Source organism: Nothobranchius furzeri, chromosome 1, assembly GCF_043380555.1.
Source record: "Nothobranchius furzeri strain GRZ-AD chromosome 1, NfurGRZ-RIMD1, whole genome shotgun sequence".
Lineage (NCBI taxonomy): Eukaryota > Metazoa > Chordata > Actinopteri > Cyprinodontiformes > Nothobranchiidae > Nothobranchius > Nothobranchius furzeri.
The window spans coordinates 108152864-108158764 of NC_091741.1; the positions used below are offsets into that span (position 1 = coordinate 108152864).

A 5901-nucleotide genomic window follows, 5' to 3' on the forward strand; every position below is an offset into this window, starting at 1 on the left:
AGACTGGGGAAAAAGTTTCATCGGATAAGGCTCGCGATTTTCTCTCAGAACAAGATGCTTACACACTCCACATACCAGCAAGAGTTTGTTTTCCGAGAAACAAGATTTATGTCTCAGGGTCACTAAAGCAGTTTCAAGCTGACTTATGTGACGTGCAGGCCTTGTCAAAATCAAACAACGGTTTTAATTACCTATATTAACCATCATAGATGTATTTTCAAAGAAAGCGTATGTACGAGTCCTGAAAAACAAATCGCGGAATGATGTTACAGAAGATTTTGCTTCAGTTTTGAAAGAAAGTGGGACCCCTAAAACATTGCAGACGGATGATGGTATAGAATTTTTTGATAAAAAATTTGATGCCCGCATGAAGAAACACAGCATTGTGCACTTTGCCACAGCCAGCAGCGTAAAGACCAGCGTTGTGGAGAGATTTAACAGGACTCTAAAACAGTGGTTCCCAAACTTATTTAGCCGCGCACCCCCTTCTATGTCCCGACCATGTCGACGCACCCCCCAGCCCCACATCAGAGCATGGCTATGTATATATATATATATATATATATATATATATATATATATATATATATATATATATATCAGACGTCAAGCTAAACAGTCACTCGACAGACAGGGTTAAAATATATGAGCAACCTTTTTCCCCATCACTTTCATTTTTATGTTTATGTATTATGTATTTTTGAAATAGTAACTAAAGTGCATGTCAAGTGTGCCTCAGAGTCTTACTCCACCCACGTATCAATTTTAAAAACTGCAACATTGGTAGGCGTTGCCTGGAGGACCGAGAGGGCGGAGCCGCGGCAGTGACGAAGACGACGGCTAACTAGACGATGCTAGCTCCCTTCACTCTGAGCAGTTATTAGAAGTGGAGGACGTTTCTCCCCCTCCTTACCCAGACACTCGAGAAGAAGGGACCAAGTCTAATTGGAGGAGACAAGCGGACATGAGCCTTATTGTTCTGAGCTTGTGAGTTGCCTGAAATTACCGGAACCGACCCAACAGAACCATCTCTGAATGTAAGTAGCCGTTAGCCATAGCATCAGATTAGCTGCAGGGTTTGTCTCCACGGCCCTAGAGCTAGTATTCAGCATGTTTTAGAGATTTATCTGCATCAACACACCTGGTTTTAATCAGCAACAAACAGCTGAGCTGCTTAACAGCTTGTCTAACCTGTTAAAGCAGGAAAATCCACTGAAACGTGCTGGATAGCAGGTCTCCAGGAGATCTGGGCTCAAGCTACAGTCTGCTGCATAAAGTTATGAAAATATCCCATGAGAAAATTATTCTGTAATGTGTTCAGCTCACTAAAACTGCCCTGATTTCATTATTTATTTACTGATACTAGCTGCTCTTGGTTGCAGGTGGTCCTCTGGTGTCTGCAGCTGGTCTCCTGCTGGTGTCGTCAGGATCAGGAGCTTCCAGAAGAATGTGCCTTTCAATGACTCTTTCCCCCTTATTTGTTATATTAATTAAATAAATCTCAATTTATATATTTCCTGTTTTTGTTCATGCCCATAAATACTTAAACATGCTTGAAATTAAAATGAGCTTTTAACAGTGAGGTGCTAGTTTAATTGATCACAATAGAGCTAGTTAAACATGCAACAATGTGATCATTCAATTAATGTAATTTATAAATATCCATTAAAATATCAAAACTGGAATCAAAATGAGATATTTGGCAGCACAAAAAACTTGTCAAACACAATATTTATTATAATAATTGTAGGCAGACAGGAGACAGAGCTGATGGAGGTTCTCAGTCATCGAAGGATGGCTGAAGGCTTTCCAGGAACAGGAGATGTGGTGTTGTCTCTTCTCTCTCTATTCTGCCAGATGATCTGATAGGTTACAGGTGTGTGAGGACATCCTCATGCTGTCATAACCAGATGACAGGTGTGTGAGGACATCCTCATGCTGTCATAACCAGATGACAGGAGTTATCAGGTGATCAGCCAGGCTAATGATGAGATGCAGAAAGAAAACAAATCATGCAGAAAGAAAACAAATCCAGGACAGTGTACAATAATAACAATAATCTGTGGTGTTGCTCACCTTATGTGCTCTTATAGAGTTATTAACGTGTGCCTGCCTCATGGTGTAGAGTCCATATTTTGCTGAGTGTCCTGCAATAATGCAGGTTATTAGTTAATTTACTTTTGATAGCAAAAACAAAATATTCAATTTAAAAGTTGTTTACCAGGTGAATCAGCTCACACGTCACCACCAAGTGTCACAGGGCCAGAATCAGTAGCCTCCTTCATGATGTAATCACATACTTATTTAATTGTTAATATCTTAAAAATTCAGAAATGTTTTAATTTTTTTACCTTGAACAGTTCACTGAGCTTGCACTGTCACTGAGGTGGAAGCTGGAATCAACAGCAGACACCTCACATCTTGGTCTTTTCAGGAGGTGTGGATGCTCTGGGACCTTCTGGAAGATGAATTTCTGTCATGGTCCCTGTGTCACAAGACACTGAGGCTGTGAGCTCTATAAAAAACAAAGAAGCAGCACATTTATAAACGTTTAAAAGAGCATAAAATCACTTGTAACAATCTGTAAAACAAATTAAAACTAGAAGGTAATAAAATGTTTACATAGAAGATTATTAAAAATAATTCACCTTTGCTACGGGTAACACCACGTCAGCCTGGACAAGTGCATTCTTGCAGACTACTAAATCAGTCTGACAGCCAGTGTCTTGGGTAGATTTAGCCTGGAAAAAAAATAGAAGCACATTGATGTTCATAAAGTCAGATAAAATACAAAAGAAACTGTCCCATATAGGCGCTTTATAGTGTGATGTTATTATAACGTAAAAGTCAGTCACATATGATGTGGAGATCCTGAAATGCGACCTCCTGAACAGAATTCCTCACGGAACCGGGTCACGCTGTGCTGGATTTCACGCTGTAATGCTGTCTGTCAACTAGTGCTGCATTAGTTAGAGTCACTGTTGCAGAATTACCGACTGACACAAAAACAACCCGAATTTTCTCTGAGCCTGACAGTCATGTGGACCGTTTTGTCGGCCAGGGCTTCGAGATGTGTTCCGATTCGCCGCTGATTCTAACCTTACATCCCGTTCCACATTTTGTGAACTTGACAAATCAGCCCGAAGGCAGTGCAGGCTGATATTAGCTAAATGGAGTGAACCACATCTCTCAAACTTTGCATTTAGGAAGGGAATTGTCTTTAGAAGATGTTAAAACTTTTATTTAGCTTACTCACCTCAGACTGTAGCCCGTCATGGTGGGGGAGCAGAGTCGGTGGGCTGTATCTAAATCGCGGAAGAGCCACGGTGGGCACAGCCTCCCTCTTGGAACGGAGACGTGCAGAATCGCGGGTAAAATGCTGGTTGCAAACTACAGCACCAGGCGGGAGCTGAATCTTTTCCAGACACGCAACCACTGGCGCCTAATTTCTAAGTCCAGCAGAAAGGAGTGCAACCCGACAGAGCTCCGCAACCATACTACACTACACCATCTCACCATGCTAACACGATATGGAGCACTAAACCCAAACTACTTTCCTAATTACACTAACAGCCAAACAGTAACTAAACTACAATATCCAACAGCCAAGCTAACACTAAATAAGTATGTATAACACTAAAAGCTATGCTAAAGACTAGGATATGCTAATGCTATATGCTAATGCTGAACTACGGCTAACCTCCTACACTCGCATGCAAATCCAACTCCCAACTCGCCACAAGGCGTGGCCGAGACTCCCGATGCTTTTATAACGTTGACACAGAGCTGCTACGTAGTACTCTACTGGTTTACGTAGTATCTTACTCTTTAGCCATTGGCCAAAATTTATTCAAAATGAGTCAAATTCTATGTTTTAAGCTGAAGGTGGAGCTATACTGTGGTATTTAGGCAGAATTTTTAATTTTTAAAGAAAATGCACCAAAATGCTAAAATAATGAATACACACATTTAAAACACTATTAGACACTCATTTATACAGTTCATCAGCAAAACTTGCTCTTTAATAAACATTCGGTACCATTACAATTTCCTTTGATTTAATTTTAAATCGATATTTAGAGTGCCCAGGTAGCACATAAACAATGCAATTTAATGGTTTTCTTAAAATAGGAACGTTTAACCTGTGGCCAGAGCTCTCTCCTTCCTTCTGCTCTGCGTAAACCTGAACTGATCACCTACTTGTGTGTAATCAAATGTCTATAGGGGAAAAGATGGAAAAGCTATAGCCATGAGGTTCACTTTTTCCTCAGACCGACAACTCTGTTTATGGTGTGGCTGAATCTGCGATCTGCCGCCACGCGGACTGGAATAACAAATGTTGCAGTAACAGGAGTTGTAGTCAGGTTTCATGAGGAGTCACTGGCTGGAGCGGACTCAAATTTCATACGTCATCAAAAAATAGAAGTTAATATCTTAATATGACGTTGAAAGAAAAATGTTGTTATAAAACCTCTTAAAAGTTTTTATCACGGAGGAGGCAGCGCTCATGTCTGCCTTCAGTCTGACGGCACGCTTGTTGAATCAGTGTGTGTGTGTGTGTGTGTGTGTGTGTGTGTGTGTGTGTGTGTGTGTGTGTGTGTGGCACAGCTCCATGAGCCGCTCCAGTCACCGCGTCTCATTATTGGCGCTATTTAAACCAATGTTGTAAAATTACTTATGCCCAGCCCAGATGTGCTCACATGTGCACCCGTGAGCCGTAGTTCCGCTGGAACCATCGACGTAAATATACTGGACATCTCCTTTCCGTTGTCTCCAATAACACGTTTTTGTACTAAAATGGGAGGTGGCCAACACCGCCATTTTGACCATGTCACAGGTTCCGTCAAGCCCAGACAACTCCAAAAAAGGGAAGAGAGGTGGAGCTAAGGGTGGGGCTGTAAGGATGGGATCAACTGACGACACCCTGTCTAACTAGCTACAAGCTAACCTGAAGCTAACCCTGGCTAGCCAAGAGCTAACGCGGAGGTGGGAGCCAAGCTAACGGATGTAGCCACCTAGCTTCAACCGGAGCTAACTCTGTGGAACACCCATCGACCGCATGGAGTTCAGGTGGAGGTTTGCGGCGCTTTTTCATGAAAAGTACCTTTCTGTGAATAAAAAAATATTAAATCGTTAAGTTTATAAGTTATTTCCGTAATGAAAATATATTTTGCTTTGAGCAAGTTTTCACTATTTTTAACGTACCGTATTTTCCGGACTATAAGTCGCTCCTCAGTCGCACCAACCATTAAATGTATAACGAAGAAGAAAAAAACATATATAAGTCGTATTTTGGGGGGACATTTTATTATCGTTCTTACAAAATCTGAGACCAAGCGTTTCACATTGCAAGACAAGTACCGGTAACAATAACCAAATAATGCACCGCAGCAGCATGCCACGGTCTCCAGCAGAGGAAGGTGGTGTTTGAAACCCTCCCAGTAGGACGGGGAACTCATTCTTGGGTCGGAGCCGGCCCGCAACAGCGCGGTGTAGCCTACATGTTTTGTTATATAAGTTGCTCCGGAGTAGCAGGACCGGCCAGACTATGAAAAAAGTGCGATATTAGTATTTGCGATAAATTAGCAGGCCAAATACATTTCATATATTTCCAAAACGTAATACTTGTTTGTATCTTTTACAGCCAAGTAGCCTTTATTCTGGACTCAGTACAATTCACCAAAAGTAAAGAGACATTATACAGATGAAGAAAGCACAAGATAACTTACTGGAAGAAACAGAATTATTATCATGACAACCAGAACAAGACAGCCTGATAATAGTCATGTGAAAATAACAGTTAAAAAGTATGTATGTATAATAGAAATAAAACTATATTAGAATTAGTGTAACTCACTGTGATCCAAAAAAAAAATCAGCCATAGCTGATTAGCAATCATG

General features: G+C 41.1%; 2 long non-coding RNA genes across 3 annotated transcripts; one reads left to right on the forward strand and one right to left on the reverse strand.

The window, feature by feature from the left end:
- The first annotated feature begins 763 nt into the window (after positions 1-763).
- LOC129162781 (uncharacterized) lies at positions 764-1513 on the forward strand. The gene is made up of 2 exons (XR_008562772.2): positions 764-1037; positions 1383-1513. It is a non-coding gene; the product is annotated as an uncharacterized lncRNA (long non-coding RNA).
- A 201-nt stretch (positions 1514-1714) lies between these two features.
- On the reverse strand, positions 1715-4388 carry LOC129162780 (uncharacterized). 2 transcript variants are annotated; one of them, XR_011521026.1, is made up of 6 exons: positions 3257-4387; positions 2649-2741; positions 2352-2515; positions 2222-2279; positions 2077-2147; positions 1715-1981 (listed from the first exon to the last, which is right to left on the reverse strand). It is a non-coding gene; the product is annotated as an uncharacterized lncRNA (long non-coding RNA). The 2 variants fall into 2 exon arrangements; XR_008562770.2 differs by having other exon boundaries at positions 2222-2515; positions 3257-4388.
- Positions 4389-5901: the final 1513 nt, after the last annotated feature.